Here is an 18,536-nt window from a genome sequence, read left to right as displayed (position 1 = left end):
AAAACATTTCATTAAAAGCCAAAAAGCGCCGTTCTAAGACCTTAGAAGTTGCAAACTAATCAGTGTTACCATAACCAGGGAATATCAAAAACATTCATAAAGCTTAATATAATTATAACATTTTCAATAGGTTATATATAAAATATAGGAATAACTTAACTTTAAATAATAGGAATAACTTTTAATTTGCTTAATGACGTCATCATGACGTCACATCATCAGATACTTAATACCATTAAGTAGGTACTCATACGAAACTTAACACTATATCATATTTTGATGTTCTTACTTTATTTTATTTTCGCATGCAGTATTTGTATTAACATGCAAGGCTCTGAACATCTGCATAGTAAATAATATTTGTTGTCTCGGATTTGGATAGGAAGTATAATTAATAATCAAACGAACTTACCTGTGAAGTTTGATTACAATTATACGAGTATCCAAATCCGAGACAACAAAGTCCCGCCCCCCAACCCCGAAAATAACAATAAAATGGTTTCACGACACAAAAAGATCTACTCTAAAATAATGATGGGTTTACGCCGCAGGGCGCTGGGCTATGTTGAAGGTAGTAGGTATGCATGGCGAGAACTTGTTTTTTAAATTTTATATCTCTGAAATGTGTGACTTTGGACGGTACGATTCCGTGTGCTGCATAGTAAATAATATTTGTTGTCTCGGATTTGGATACTCGTATAATTGTAATCAAACTTCACAGGTAAGTTCGTTTGATTATTAATTATTTAAATAACCCATGAAATACTTCAGTAGATAATGACGGCGGATGAGCGAGTCACGCGGCTTATGTAAGGGTGCAAATGTCAGACGCCCTTCACCGGCCGCCGCGCCCAGACTAGGGCCCGTGGGATTCTATACGGATTCGAACTTATTTGCTCGTTGAAGGGTCTGATTTAAATGAGCATTGTACGAAAAACAAAAATATTATAATATTATCAATTTCTCAAACATGACTTTTTTTCTATAAAACTCCTGGAAAATGGATCGAAACGTATATTTCGACCTAATTAACGTGAGTAAATTTATCAGCCTAAGAAAAACATTACTTTTTGTTTGAAGAAACTTTACTTTTGACTTTCATGGCATATAACAGTGGCTTTATTATTTAAATCTTAAAAACGATATTCGAATACAGCAGAAAGTGACAAGCGCTTGGTTGGATAGATTATACGACTGATAGAAATTGTTGTCTGCATTAATGGTAACTATGTACTTTACAAGGAACTTGACGAAAAGGATACCTATATAAAAGCTCATTTATGTGTACAGTCACATAAAGAAGTGATGATTTCTGTACCTTGTCGCTTTCAATCGGTGACAATTTCGTATGACATTTCAAACAAGACGTTAATAAGGTACATAAATCATCACTTATTTTATTTTTGCCGGTGACTTTAGGATCAATTTATTAAAATACATACTTTGTATTTGTATTATAGCCTGTTCACATATCTAACCATGAAAACACGGCTAAGCGATTGGTACTTGCTTCTTCTATTATATAGTTCTTGTATCTTGTTTTCCACTCGGACATTGGATCTAAAGTGACACATCATTTGTTTTATACACACTAAGAATAATCATTCGTTCATCGACAAGAGTTTATTTGACCCGATTTAGTCAATAACACATCTGCTAAGGCCTTACTAAACAAAACATACATGTCACTGCGTACGCGCTGTTGTGCAAGAAATGCAAGCAAATTCACCATATCCATATACCTACATGATTAGTAGCAAGGCATCTGTGATTGCGAACTTACTGGTTGCATCATTATTATGTAAACATTTTGACAGGCTGTCGTCGTGTCGTCTTTATTTATGGGAACAAATGAAAAGAGACCCTTGAGCTCTAAATCCTAATATTAGCACAAAGTTCAACCCACTTTGGTCGATCGAACTAGTATTAAAATTAAGTTGATTTATTCCCGACGTAATTTCTCAAGGAGTTGAGTTCATTTTAAATTATACACAATTTCATAACATCTGTGGGAAACATATATGCTGACAGGCTGACAACAGTTTATAGATCCTACGACCGATAAGAGTTGAACACGTTTTTCTACACATGTCTTGTGTACAATATATGTAACCTTCGCAAGTTTAATCGTTATGTCATAGACATCATGATTTAAATACTGATAGTACGATATACATTGTTTTTAAACCGCAGAATGTACATAATACCAACTCGCTTTGCAAACGCAATATTAAGAGACCATGACATTGGCAAATTGCCACTCCTTATATTTTGCCAACTATTTAATTTGACAAGCAAGTCACATACTTCAACATAATTGTATCTAAATGGCAGGTTTAAAGTTTTCCCATAGTAGCGTAACGTTATTATCGAACATTTAGATAAGTAGTAACCTAAAGTAAAGTAATCAAAACGTTACTACTAGTAACGTTTTGATTACTTTACTTTAGGTAAGTACAAAACTTATCGTACAAGGACAAATATAAACTTGCTATTAGTACTATTTAAGCAATTTGTGTACCTACATAAATTTATTGTCCATTAAAGTTTAAACATGATACCTATCCCATATAAAATAATAATAATAATGATATATTGAAATATTTCTAAGTAAAGTCATGTCCTAAATCGCATATAAAACGAAAACAAATTTGGTTAAGTATTTAGATGCAATTCTCAACGCTTGCCAGACTGGATCACCCGAACCAGTGTTCTAATTCTAACTCACCGTTTTGTTACAAATCTTGAGACCAATTTATACTGGAGATAAGATAATCACATCACAATGTATGTTTATTTCTCCGCTGCACTTGCATGCATATTGCATACTAAACGTAGGGTTACCACGTTACCATGTCGTCAAGATTTTTTTTTTCAGTATACGGTGTAAGGAATTTTGGAGTTTGTTTCGAAAGTTTGATGTTTCGTAATCTGAAGCCTTGAATTTGAAAACTTGAATTTTTAGTTGGTTTTCTTCACATCAGTACTAACAACTGGAAAAAGTCAAATTGATGTTCATTTTCCAAATACAATTTTTGCAGAAATATTTTGCGCAGCCTACAGATTTTCAGGATTTTTTCTTAAGTGTTCTGGTAAACCTGTTGATGTTGATACCAGGTTGGATACATGCGTGATGTGTGCACAAATACGAGACAGGCACGAATTGCAATGAAATTAGCTTTAATGTATAATGCAGAGGCAAAATCGAAGTATACGATCACCAAGTAAATCATAATTTAATGTACAATTCATATTAGTCAAAAACAATACCAGCCAAATTCAAATTAAGTACCTACTGGCAAAACTACATTACCTAAAAAAGCATTATTTATCTTATCAAATAAAACAATATTGAAAATATTATGACTGACGTTTAATTACGCACGTGTCTCACTCATGTTTTTTTTTATTCGGCTAATAACATCTCAACTGTTTATTACGGAAAGCTGGTCATTATCATTTATTGTGCAAACAAAATTAAGATTCAAAATGTCTGCTGTAACCGACATACCATGATCAAATCAATTAAACTTATGTCCGGTTGTACCCGTCATTTGTTTCGAATAGTTTTTTTTAATTCTTGAAGTCTCATGGTTACACTATAATTAACTTGGCAATCAAAAGTTCACAGACGATATCGCCAATCGCGTTGCGGTTGAATAGCGGATTAGCAAAAACACTGCAAGGCTGTCGTGTGGTCACTCGTTAGTATAAGAGTACCCTATTTGGACAAAAAGACGGAAATCAGTCTATAAATCACGTCACTTGCGACCTTTTGTCCTTTAGACAGAGCTCATGGCTGTTCCCATCGATTGACAGACACAGGTCTCAGAAACTCAAGGATATAAATGTGTCATTGTTGTTTCCGAGGTTGCACCTTTAACTGAGACAAATGCTCGTCTATTTGAGACATACTCTTGATATCAGATATCGGAGCGCCCGAAGTGCAGACAAATATTTGACACACCTATATTGTCACGGCGTTATGTGTGTACTGTGTAGATATTTTTGTTACCTCGGGTGCTCCGATATATCTAATGGCGACTACACGGAACAATAAAAGACCAATAGACGCGAAGGTAAGATGCTATCGCAGAGGACAAGGTGGCGAACGACATGTTACGAATTAAAATAATGTGTTGGCATAAGCAGCGGAAGAATATCAAGATCTAGCAATGGCCAAGTCAAAGCGTGTGACGCTTCTACAATTACCTACCTTAAATATATTTAGTACTGTACAATTTTACACCTTGCGAGAATTATACGAACGATTTTAATATTGCTACATAATTTCGAATTATAGTCGCATTTATTATTACAGAATTTACAGATAATGAGTGGCAGGTTGGCGTGGTACGGTCATGTAATGAAGAAGGATAAGTGTCATATAGGCAAAAGAATGTTGGAGATGAATGTTGATGGATGGAGAGGGAGGGGTAAACCCAAACAACGATGGATGTATTGTGGGAAAGAGGATATTAGAAAGAAAGATGTGAGTGTTGAGATGAAGAAAGATAGGGGAGAATGGAAGAGGAGGACATGTTGTACTGACCACACATAACGTGGGATAAGGGTAGGAGGAAGAAGATATTATTACTGCACAATTCAATCCCAAATAATCATTTCCCAGCGACCAAAACGATTTGCCTTAATCTGAATAGATTGGTCATTTGTAGAATATAATATTACTGCATAGCCACAGTAGCAATTACATTTTATGGCCACAACGAGCCATCGTTTTGCCAATAATTATGATCATTATTTATGTTGGAGTTGCTTACCACAAACAACAATTATTCTAAATCTAAAGATGGCAAAAACCAGCTATTGTGCAACAAATAACTATAGGTACAGTACAGTACATCAAAACCAAACTTGAGACAGGCAGGGCACTTTTAGTACGCAACTTTTTTTATATGTACAATAGTTATTTGTTTTACAAGGGGGCAAAGTTGTTGTTTAACCGCACAGTATTGATACCCGAGCAAGCGAAAGATTCCAATATTGAACCGCGAGCGTAGCGAGTGGTTCAAAAAGTGGAATCTTGAGCGTTGCGAGGGTTTTAAGGCACGAAGGTTAAACAAACTTTGCCACCGAGTGAAACACAAAATTTTTCACCACACCAACACGAACAAAATATATACTGACTAGAAAACATCAAACTAAATCAAATCCATCAATGTAATCAATATTTATGATTCAAAATCATCATTTACACGTAAATTATACCAGCCAGCTCAAGACATCAAGTTAAAATTTGTATGAAATTACTTTGCGCTCTTGTGGATAAAATGCAATTTTGTTATTTGTTTTCGAATAGCAAAGTAAGTCTTTACCAGTTGGTGTGGTTAAAAATGGTTTACTTCTAAAATGAATACCTGACAGTAGTGAGTGAGCTCCTTCAAATAATTTTGCAGTGGTACTTAGTGTTTCATGTAGGCTGCAAAAATGCATGCCTACATAATTAATTAATACTATATTCATGCATTACTTAAAAGAGTTCGAGTATTTCAGTTTATAAAAACTTAAAACTTTTTATTTCTCATTGAACATCATTAGCAGTTTTTTAACAATTCAAAAAAAGACGGTAAAGCACCTACCTAAATATGCTCAATTTGGTCATACATCACTTCACACATGGCGTGTTGTAAACAAACATTCAACTTATTTGTTATAATTACTGACGAATTAATAATTTTACAAATAATGCTTAGTTGAGCCTCTCGAGTACCAGCCAAAAGCTTACTCGAGTTAACGATTTCTGTAGCCAAAATAAAACAACCAAATATCTCACAATTTAAGTGTTTCCAAAGAAATGTACATACTTACATTACCCTCTTACAGGTAAGGGCCCTTGTTTGTTACCTAAGGAATGCGGGTTCCTTACTAATAATCACCTTGCGCGACCATAGCTGGAATGTGTTCAAGCCTGCAGCTAACTGGTCCGATTACTACCAATCACCACGTGAACTGGCGAACGGTAAACTTATTGTTGATTATTTACTAAATGGCTATGTAGACGCGTAAGTATAGGGCTGGTTGGTCGAAGTCGCGGAAGCAATGTGCTTGTGAAAATTGAAACATGGATTACATAGCGTTTGAACTACGATAGGTGTGTTCTGTACCTGTATCTAAGATGTTACGAAATGTACTTACCGACTTAAATAATGAACAGGTGCATCGAGATTCAAAATTACAAATGAATGAATGAATGAATGCTTTATTCATAAATTATACATTTACAAGTCAGTTTGTGGTTATATACATACATGTCTGTAAACTGATGATGATGATGAAGTAACACAGACAGGTAGCCTTAGTGCGTTTTCACATTATCCGATCCGATATCGGATGTCGGACCGATATCCCATACATTACAGGCGCCATCTTGGATGTTATCCATTGAAATCCTTCCGACAACCGATATCGGATCGGATAATGTGAAAACGGACTTATGGTCATATAGGAGTTATAGTCGCACTGCCGGCCTTAAATTTAATAGGGAAATAAGCTTCTTTACTGTTTGTACTTTTTATGTACTTCGAAATCATATCAAGCAAAACGCCCATCTCAGTGACAAGACAATACTCACATTTACATTCCTCTTTGTAAATGGATCTAGAGTGTTCGACTAAAATTACATGAGTAACCCATTTTTCAATACCTTAGGTCTTTTACCAAGAAGCAAATGTTAAATACCTGCTGGCTTGCACAAACAGAACCTGGATTCCAATCTTTTGTGGCAAAATATATGCGTGCAACATTATTGACAGATGGTCGGACCCATTTGCACGATGTTTGCTTGTGCCTTTTTAGAAAGTCTATTTGAAGATTCTATTAACATCCTGCGCCTCTAGCCAAGCGTACAATCGTTGACGCTCCGTGTCGAATGATATGCAACTGGCTCTGTCACGCTAATACGGAAGAGCGATCGAAGCAGATACCTATTATACGAAACGAAACGTCAACGATTATACTCTTGGCTAAAGGCCTGTAAGTACAAGCAAAATTTCGCTATTCGTGTTCGAAGTGATCTACATAATACATAAAGTAAGATCACCAGATCAGTCATGCTCTGTTAACAAAAAAATCGTTTAAAATTCATATTCAACTCTTATCCTGTTCAACTGCCTTTTGTGACTATCCTTCTACATAAGCAGTCTGCAAACGTGTTTTCATAAAAGAGCGTAAATTGATTACTCAGAACGCTTTCATCTTTAGGGTTCCGTACCCAAAAGGTAAAATTCGGGGCCTTAACCTTACTTAAACTCCGCTGTCCACCCATCCGTCCATCTATTTCTTCGTCAGTCACCAGCAAGTATCTCAGCATGAATAGTAATATTTAGACATTTGTTACAGATGATGTATTTTTGCTGTTATAACAACAAAAACAACACAGAATACAATAAATATTTGAGAGACCTTGAGTAACCTTATAAAAGTTCCCATTAACGACAGGTTCTCTTGCGTGAACTAGGAAAAATGGTGAAAATTCAGTTGACTCATTCACCGCACTGTTTATGGCAAATTGTATTTCATACAAGTGCTTATCCCAAGAACGATGGTTATCTTGAACATAAGAAGCAACCTGCCATCATGATAGTTTTGTTGTATCTCTCGACCAAATTCACTTGTGGCGTGTACCTGGGACTATAATGATAATTTTTTTCCGTATTTATAGATAGTATGGAACCTTTCGTGCGCGATCCTGACTCGCACTTGACCGGTTTTATTATAACTAAATAAACTTGTAGATTGCCAATAGCGGACCGAGACGAAAAGCTATTTTAGTGGTTGATGTATTTGGGCACAGCTATTTGGCATGTTTGCTGTCGTGATTAGGAAGATGGAATCGAGGTAAACACAACATTGCGGTACTGTTGTTGCTTAAAGTTCAAGCTACTTTGAGTAGTGATGATAATTACCTGTCTCCGATAATCGACAGAACAGACATAATATACCTATTATTTGCTGGAATTACAATTAGGTCAGTATTTGCATTGCACGTGTATGTGAAGCTTAGCTTATGTATAATATTAAGAGCGATAAAGCCATAAATACTTTTAAACATTCATATATACACAGACGTCACAGACCCACGCCATGTTCCAAAAAGGATGAGGCAGAGCACATTTTCAGTACCATTAGCAATTAAGGGGTTAAAAGGAAACGAAATCGTGATATTATTACAGTGACAGGTTGACGGCCCATCAGTCCCAATTATGTAAGTAGGTATATCACAATTGAATTGAACTTACATCTCACGGTCGAACGACACCCATGGGAGAAAAGAGGGTGGTGAAATTCTGAACCCGTCACCATCACACGTGGTACCTATTAATCCTATTATACGTATGTATTAAGGGTAATAACACACAACACACCGTAGGTACACCATCTTGTTGGTAAGTGGTGATATGCTTGTAAAAATCCTCAAATAATATTTCGAGAAACCCATTTTTTGGGTTTGTCCCTGATAACAGATGTTGACCGGTAAACATGAGACCGTAAAACCCCGTGACATATTCCTTTTTAAACGCCTTCCTATGTTAATACAAACAAGAACTTCGCCTTCTAAGAACGATTTCTTATCAAACAGGACGTGAGTTGAGTAACGTCAATCTTGCTCAAGCTTTCAGAGTACATTCAAAAACCTATAGCGAGAAAAAACGGCGTCTAGCTGACATTCCGCCCGCCAAAAAAAAACGGTGTCAAAATTAATTGCCACTCGTCAGAGATAAATAACAAAATAAATCAAATTAACGCAAAGTCATTTGTCCGTACTGTTAGTGTAGTAATTGTTGGAAAGCTTATTTGACAAGGTCACGAAAAGACTTTATCAATAATACATTTATTATAACTTCTTCTCTTCTTCTTTTTAGCCTTTTTAAATCTTAGAGATTTAGGCCTCCTTCATTTTTTGCCATTCTGTTCTATTCTGGGCTCTTTCTATCCACTTTGATCCAGCTGTTCCCTTGATATCGTCACACCAACGCATTTTTGGCTTCCAGCAGCAGCAGGGCATGACTCTCCCCACGGTCTCCACTCCAACAGCCTCTTGCACCATATATTTATTTATTATATAAGTAAGTATAATTCGATCTTTGTAAGATGTTCCCTAATATTCATTTAATTCAAGGAGACAAAAAACGATCATGATGGAAATTAAGTTATAGGTACCAAAAGTGAACCTCTAACTATAAATAGAAATACCTGATTTAGTTTTTGCTTTGACGCTACAATGTACCTACTCATGCGCGAACATTTCGCACAGGAAGAGTAATGTTGACTAAGTAGGACAAGGTCTTGGCCTACCATTAGTACCATTCAACGATGCTGAGAAGAAAAAATTAAACCTATCTCAACTATTTAAATACGTATTTTTACACTAAATTTGTACCCGAGTGTACTTTAAGTGACCGAAACGCCTGCGTGGATTTACGGTAATGGGTCTCGGAATTCTTTGGTATTTCCGAATATTTTCTTTTACAGTTTGCCATTTATAATGTAATGTAAATGTTTTTCAAGTAATGTTGTATTTATATATGAATGTTTAAACGTATGTATATTTCATGTACTTATTGTGCGTATTGATGTGTAAAAGAGCCCTTGCCTACTTGCGGAATAAACGTTTGTATTCTGTATTTTAAACTTTGTAACAAAATTCTAAGAATAAGTAGTATTTTTTTTCAATTTTGATTTTTTTTTATTCGGTAATTGTACCTAAATAAATCATTGTAAGTTAGCTGTGATAAAACCTCAACGAATGAAGTGATTTTATGTAATTTATTTATCATATGCGAGGTCTACCGATCACAGAGCCACTAGTCAACTACGGAACAACACTTAACAATACCACATAAAATTATCTCCGAATCTTAATTCTATAGTTCGGAAGAGATTTAAGCTTCAATCCGGTTATATAAGTACCCGCACGTCCCTGACATTCCTCAGTAGAAGCTCATCAATTCACGTACGCAGGTGCATTTGATTTGACTGTAGACAAGTCAGGGCCTCGCAAGGTCGCCGTGACGATGCACTTGATTCACTCGAAGCCTTTGCAATGACAAGGCACAGTTTGAATAGGTACCGACTTTGAAATTTTAGGAAGGACTAATTAATTGTCATTTTGGTTTTGACTTGATTTTCCGTGTAGGCGTGATATTTTTATTGAACAAACACACTGGAATTCCATAGTTAAGATTATTTATTTCCCTATATAAATATCCTACTAAATCTTGAATAACTTCGTTTTTCAAATTAACTTTAATATTTTAAAAAATGTTCGATTAAATGCATTATCTGTTGCTTTTTAAATTTCTACGATCGGATAATAAATAAGCAAACTACAACCACATACCTGTAGGCGGGGAGTACCGCTTGACACGCGTTCCCATACATTCGGCGTCTATCAAATTACACCTCGCGCAAAATTCGTTTCAAGCAGATATACCTCTAATCTTATTCATGTAACCTATCAATATTGGTATCATTTGAAAGGACAATTACTTTAAGAAACAATGTCAATCATTTTCTTAAAATCAATAAAAATGTAGCTCAAAAAGCTACCAAAGTATTAGGACGTTAAACTTTCGTGAGACATATTTATTTATTAAGCGCAGTCTATCCGCCGCGAGCACTCTTGCTTGATGGTGGGTCAATATTTTACTCCAAACATGTCGCCAAAAGCGATATAATTATTAAACTTGAGTAGTAGTCAATAAAATAAGAACTACTTATTTGAAAAATAACATTAAATCTGTACCTTACATTTAATACTTTACTTATTTGTTGGATACAGCTACTGGTATTTTTTCTAATAATTATTATCACGTGGTCAGCAAGCTAATGATGCTTTATTGAACTTATTACCGCAAGACTCCGTCATCTAATTGGCCACAGCTATTATAGTATCACAAAAAGCCTTATTGTATATGTTTCAGGATTCTAATTATTATATCAAAAAAACATACGCAAAACATTAGGCGGGGGCGTCATTATACTCATTATGTTCGATTAAAAATAATGATAGTACAGGCCGCTCGTGGGCGCAGGCGCGATGATCGGGGTTTTTGACAGTTGTGTTGATAGACGTGGCAGTGATGCAGGTGAAAGACCTCTGACATTAAAGTCAAGCCAAGCTACTTAAGTTGACAGCGATTTTCAGCTTAAGTCCACGCCAAGCCAAGGGTAACTTCTTTGATTTTGCTGGTGGAGCTGTCAAACTTGCTGCCAACTTTTTTAAGCATGAGGCATGAGCTTAAATGCATAAGCTACAATATGTGTAATTACACTTTGAAGTCTGTACGTTTGAAAAATGTGGTCTATCGCCGAATTTACGACATGAATGTTATTGTGCGTATGTACTTAATATACAATACAATACAATACAAATATTCTTTATTGTTCACCAATATAACAAGATTACATCACATAACTTTAATTAACTATGGTAGACAACAGGCGGTCTTATCGCTAAAGAGCAGATACATAGCATAGCATAGTCGATATACATAGCAGTTTAATAAATAAATAATAGCATGAGATCACTTAATATTTAACTAAATATTAAGTACCAAACTACGTACAATTATAGTTTGCTGCGCATTTTTTGACTGCGAATCTTCGTCATACGAAACATTAAAACGCATGAATAGTCGAATACTAAAACTACCGTTTACACTGTACGTAAAACTAGACAAATGACAATAGGTTGTCATAATAATATTTAAACATAATTGTGCAATCGTACCTGCAGTCAAAGCATCCCACAATGGGCAGTAATTATGCAAGTTTCCAGCTGATCGGCCGTTTCGGGCATTGCACGATTTCCTGCGCGTACGCACCGTACAGGAAGCCAGACAAACACAGAAACATTGTTCGTAACTTGAGGATGACGAATGTCATTGCTCAATAAACATACAGGGTGGGCAAATGGGCAAATAGTAGATATTTAAATGTATTATTTTTAAGATAGTGTTGGTTGATTCTAAATCTTAAAGCTGTTTTGTTGTTTAAGATAGTATTTAGGGCCGGTAATTAAATATGAAAAAAGTATTTAAATGAATGATTGCCAGCTCTACAAACGCTAATAAAATTATTTTGATGTTAGTCTTTCTAACGCTCTATAGGTGAAAAACTTAAGAAAGTCACCTGTTGTATGTGTGAGTGACGTGTTCGAATAGAGAACACATATTTAAAATTAGTAACACAAACAAAACAAACGCCTATTCGAACACGTCACTCACACATACAACAGGTGACTTTCTTACGTTTTTCACCTATACCTACTGTTAATCTTCCGAATATTAAATATTTTTCCATTTTTTTTCTAAAAGTTGAAATATACAATACTTTGCCATATTCTTAGGCCTGTTTTTCATTCACTGTGTGTAATTAAACCGTTGTTTATATCCTGGAAATAGAACCATATACGGATTTGGTGCCAAACTGACAGACGGCCGTCAACATAAAGGTGTTATGGTAATGCTTAGGCATAATCCACTGCAAATATGGCCACCTACCTAACCTGAAGGTAAAGCGACCTATGTATGCATAAAAGTCATAGCGCCTACGTCTTACTTCCTTCGCCAATCAGCCGGCCTACTCGAAGCGACAATCGCTGACGCTATATGCCGATAGAAACGCAGTCTAACTCTGTCGCGCCGCTAGCCCGCTACATAAGAGCGATAGGGAAAGCTAGCTATGAAACGCTCACGAAGCATAAGCGATTGTGACGTTGGCTAGTTACCCAGGTCCATGCGTCAGTCAGTGCTATGCCATTGCATATCCATCTATGGTGCACGTTGACGTTGGTAGGCTACGTTTGGCCTAATAACTTTAGGTCCTATATGTAAATTGAAAGGCTTTTTAAATATGGACGTTACTTAGTCTTTTACTTTAAAGTGGTTTAATGTGTTGTATTTCCTTAATGAGGACTATGAGTCAAAGTGAAATTAAAGCAACTCGGAATGGATAAAAGCTAACCTCTTGGCGCCCAATGTACTTTCTGGAGTACATTTGGTTTCAATGGATTTTTAACATTCATGTAAACAAATAAAATATAATTTCTTTTGTTTCTAAAATCTTTCGAACAAATGAAATTGAATTCCATCTCAAGTACAATAACAATCAAAATTCCCTAGCAAAAATTTTGTATGGTGGTCGCTACGAGGATAAAAGTTAATCTTATTTTCTACCAATACTTCTACTATTATAATACTAATATTATAAGTAAATTTACTTTCAGTCAGTAGGTATATAAATGAAAAATATATAAATAAATGTTTATTTATCAGCTCACAAAGGATTCCGAATTTTACGAGAGGCAAGATGCTGAAAATCCTTTGTGAGAGACTGGAGTCTGAACTAGGTTTAGAACTGTATTACAGATCACCAAGCTCTCGCCGCGGGAAAAAAATACTACACATACACTATCATGTTAGTTTTAATTTAGATTTATTTAGTTTCATTTTATATTAAGTTTAGTTTACAATATGTTACTTAAATTTTAATAAGAATTTAATTATCAAACTACCCAATCTTCAGTTAATTAAGAATTAACAGAATTCGTACCTATCGTAATTAAATATATATCGTCTTCAAATATTTTTTGTGACTTGATCAATAATTTGGGCAAAATATCTTTAGCGTAGATAAATGACTAACAAACATGATATTTTTTGATTATTAACATACAAGGTCCTTGATTGTGTGTGGGTGTCAAACAAACACGTTTTAGTTCCGATAACAAACACCACGGTCCGCCTCCAAAATTCCTTCAAAGTTATAGTAGATACCAGACTGTCAACTATTTGGCGACTTCGGTCAATAATAAGTGACATTTTCAACCAAAACGAAACTCTTTATCGGTTGTCAATAAAGCGTCAATATGAAATACATCTAATTGACAACCGACAATGTGGTGCCTTTTCATTGAAATAGTACATTACGATACAAGTGCGGAAAAGAGACGACCAAGGGAGTGTTTTAAATCGACACGAGGCACAAATTTCCTTTTCACGCGTGTATATCACGACGTTTTTCAGTACAGCACGGGAAGCATGGTCGCGCGATAGACGAGCAGGCGGTCCCTAACTAGTAAGTGCGATGGGGACGGCCTGTCCCTATCGCACTATTTGTAAGTGCGATAGGGACGGCCTGTACTGAAAACGTCATATTCAGCTCTTTAAGGTTAATGGTATGCAGGCATGTCATTCACATCAGCAAAATAATATGAAAAACTATGTATTATTTCAACCACTCGATACAATACGGTCCTAACTAAACTAAGTTATGTCATACACCTTTTCTTCATCGGCGGAAAAGCTATATTTAAACACTTGCGTCATTATAATAGCATATGTCTTCGGTAAACAACGTGGGTGTAAACTTGTTAGCGATACGTTAAAAAACAGTATTGCAAAAAAAAAAGAATTACGTCGCTGTTTAACGATTTTGGAAGTTCGGAGTTGTGATGACACTTGATAGAATCGTAATGATGTTTGATTTTATAATAACTTTACACTACGTTTTACTTCTAGAAGGTATTAATTACCATAGCAAAAATAAATATTTTACTTAAATTTTTTGTAAAATTTTAATCTTAAGTTTTTTAAATTTTAAGTTTAAAGCTTGTTCTTATTAAACGTAGTAAAATGCCTAATCCTTGCGTTTTAAAAATTATGGTAATTTTTGATAAATTAAAAACACCTGATATAAAAAAACCGGCCAAGTGAGAGTCGGACTCGCCCACCGAGGGTTCCGTACCTACAAAACTTTTACGTTACTCACATAATTCTAAAGACTGGGCTAGGCTAGAAGTATAGGTTCTCTAATGAGCATAATTGTGTTTAGCGCCACCTCTCGACGAATTCGCGAACTAATTAGCACAGCTTGCGTGAGGTCTTTTATAATGTTAACCAAATTCAATATTTTTTATTTTATTTTAAAGTAGGTGTTTTATGTAAACTTTCGTAGCTATAAATTTCAACACCCTTATTCATAAACGTACACTAAAGTATCCAGCCGATAAAGTTCGTTTGTCCCTTTCTATCACACCAATACGTCGGAAAGGGACAAACGAAATTTATCGGCTTGATAACTTTAGTGTACGTTTATGAATAACGGGGTAAGTAAGTATGGTAAACATCAGAAAGGGTGAGTAAAACAATCTGAAAGGTTCTAAGTTTTACTTAAAGGTTTTTTTAATCTAATCCAAATTTGGTTATGGTAGCTGAAAAAGTATACCTACAGAATAGTATAACGCAAGTTTCTAGCGGTAAATTACTAAATAAATATTATTTAGTAAATACATTATCTATTGTTGTATTTAGGATTTACCGAACCAACGTCGGTGTAAGTCCAAAGAGAACAATATTTATTAACATTTCGCTATTACCAATTGGCAGCTGGGATTTTTCAAGAGATTTTGGCGAACTTCGGTCTTTTACAGTAACATAATAAACTTACCCAAAAAATTAATAGTTGATAACAGCTGATGCAACTAGCTACATACTTTATTAATAATACGATTCTAATATTTATACTAGGTATTTAGATTATTGAATAAAACTACTTAATTAACAAAGTTCTTGTATAAATATCCCACAATTGAGGCAGATAATCATTGGCAGATGGTTAAAATGTCAATTATTCTTGACCTGTGCATTCCTAGCATCTAGTAACACAATAATGTATTTATTAATCACATAGCACAACTTATCAATACTGTAAATTATATACAATATATAAAAGCTACAGTAAAATTATTTTTTATCATGATTAACGGATTATCGATTATAAAGTTAACTATTTGATTAACGGTGCCCAGCTATGAGTATAATTAATACACTTAAAAAACTTATTGTACTTATTGTAAAAATGTAATGTATACGGATTAATGAATTTAATATAGATAAGTAATTATTGATATATGGCAAAACGAAGGAAATTGTTTACACCTCCGCAAATAAGTATCTAATGATAATTTTTAATTTACCATGTTAGTTCACGTACCTAGGTACTTATTTTAAAAACCCTAAAAATGTCTATTGAGTTTCTGCCACAGACCACCATGTGGTTTCTGCATATATTGCAGAGACATTGCAGAGAGCGCACGCGGACACCGGCGCGGCGCCAGTGGACGCGTCTGTGTGCGTGAGCTAGGTATGCAATATGCATACAACTACAACTGCTGTAGGCACCGCCCCCCTCAGTAGATCGATGCGATAACATCGATTTAAACTTCCCTAGCATCGTGGCGCCCACCATACAAAATTTTTGCTAGGGAATTTTGATTCTTATTGTACTTGAGATTGAATTCAATTTCAGTTATTCGAAAAATTTTAGAAACAAAAGAAATTATATTTTATTTGTTTACATGAGAGTTAAAATTCCATTGAAACCATTATGTACTTTAGAAAGTACATTCGGCGCCACGAGGCTAGATACACTGTCACCTACAGTCCGATCGCTTAGTTGCAAATGTGTGCGTCTAGTTGACAAACGAAAACTTCGCAATGTAGTAAAAACTACTTTCATTTTTTTACAAAAACAACGTTATTTCTTAGTAATTAAAGTTCAATTTCACATGCAAGCAATTGGCGTGCACACTTACGCCATGTCTTGCGTGGGCGACGGTCGCGCGACCGTCGCCGTCACGTCTCATCGCATCGTCTACTTCCATATCGATAAGGTTTGATTTCGTATGCGTCGCATCGCCGTCGCGCGACCGTCGCCCACGCAAGCCATCGGCTTATCAGTCGCGGTCGTCAGAGGCGTCCCATAATTTGTTTCAAGCTTTATACACAAGTTTTCCTTTCAATAGCAATAGCTAACGTAACGCTTGGCTTGAGTAATAAAAACTGTATAGTTAAATTAATAAAATATGTATAAGTAGGATATTGAAATCTTCTTTCTTCGTTGAGCCCTCACAGCTAACTTTAACTTACAAACGGTCTTAAGCACCTGCACTTCTGAAGGCGCTTAAGTCATTTTTGCTAATAAAAAAAAACCACAACGTTCTATGAACATTGGTCAAGTGCGAGTCGGTTTTCGACTTTTCCATACAAAAAACTCATGAGCGCCTGAACGACTATAATGGCAAAGTTAACGTTTCGCACTTTCAAGACTTTACGCATATATCTCGGACACGATAAGAGATAGAGCAAAATGGACTTCAGATTTGGGCTTTCGGTGGCACAAATTCTATGTTTTCGTCAACAGACACCTTTTTTTGGACCGATTTGAATAAAATTTTGCTCTGTCAATTTATAAACGGTCTTAAGCGCCTCCTTTTTAGTAGGAACTTAAGTCATTTTGTACAAATGAAAAAAAAATTGAACAAGTTCTAAAAAGAAAAAGACAGGAATGAATTTCTTTATACCTGTCCAACTCGCTTACACAATTTTAAGACGTTTAGTAACTACTTGCAGCGGCAGTGAGTGAAATTCGTAATCTGAGTTTTTTTCTCTTAAGTCCGACTTACGCTTGACTGTAGATTTCTAATAGGTTTTCCTGTAATCTACAGGGAGAGGGCTATCTCGTGTATTTTTTTGAAAATTTTACGCTAAGTAGTTTCGGAGATAAGGGGGGGGGAATGGTAATTTTTTGCTTATTTTCTTAAATTACTTCTAAATTACCAAAACAAAAAATAAAAAAAAAAATATATTTCAGATGCTGATAAAATGCTCTTTCATTTGATATGTAACACAATATAGTTTTAATAACTTTGATTTTTAATTTTCAATTTTACCCCCCAAAAGTGACCCCTGTGATTAAATTTCATTTAATTAAATTACATGTCCGTCTTTGGGCCACAGGTTTACATACGTGTGCCAAATTTCAAGTAAATCGGTGCAGTAGTTTCGGAGAAATCGGCTGTGACAGAGGGACAGACAGACACGCGAGTGATCCTATAAGGGTTCCGTTTTTCCTCTTTGAGGTACGGAACCCTAAAAAAAGTAAAAAAAAAAGTATACCAACCTTTCAGGATCATAAAAAAACAGCCTAAAAGGCCCCGGGATATAACAGGAAAACAAACAGTCGAAATAGTCACAAACACCAAATTTCCACAAAACACTAAATCATTCACAGAAATCTCAAATTACACGCACTTCACTTCACCACAGGTCGTTTAGAACTTTACAAAGAACACTTTTCATTCAGAAAAGTTCGTAAAGTAATTCGTAGGGACACGCGTTCGCGGCAGAGGCTCGTGTGACACGGCGCCTGCGCCGGAGTCGATCGTGGAAGTGCGTGGTCGCGCGCAGCCTTAACCGTCAACCCGCGCTGCCCTCCCGAACGACCTTGACGTTTTGGAGGAAAAAATCGTATGCAAGTGCAGGCGTTGACTTTTGAGATAGGTGGTAATGCGATGGACGTTTCTATTTCGCATTTTCATCACATGGATGATATTACAAATTTTTTTACACCGATGTGGTATAAAAAAAAGAACCATAGTACAACTACTATGGTTCTTTTTTTTATACCACATCGGTGGCAAACAGGTATACGGCCCGCCTTATGGAAAGCGG

The 18,536-nt window shown here is 35.6% G+C and overlaps 1 protein-coding gene across 1 annotated transcript in view; it reads right to left on the bottom strand.

The window, feature by feature from the left end:
• LOC125230045 (serine/arginine repetitive matrix protein 1) overlaps positions 1–18,258 on the bottom strand; it is a 176,546-nt gene extending 158,288 nt beyond the window's left edge. The window contains exon 1 of the mRNA XM_048135027.1: positions 17,986–18,258. The gene's annotated coding sequence lies outside the window, so the exon portion shown is untranslated. The remainder of the gene's footprint in view (positions 1–17,985) is intronic.
• Positions 18,259–18,536: the final 278 nt, after the last annotated feature.

This window comes from Leguminivora glycinivorella, chromosome 10 (assembly GCF_023078275.1).
Source record: "Leguminivora glycinivorella isolate SPB_JAAS2020 chromosome 10, LegGlyc_1.1, whole genome shotgun sequence".
NCBI classification, from domain to species: Eukaryota; Metazoa; Arthropoda; class Insecta; order Lepidoptera; family Tortricidae; genus Leguminivora; species Leguminivora glycinivorella.
The sequence above is the reverse complement of the archived record's forward strand: the minus strand, read 5'-3'. Positions and strand labels throughout refer to the sequence as shown.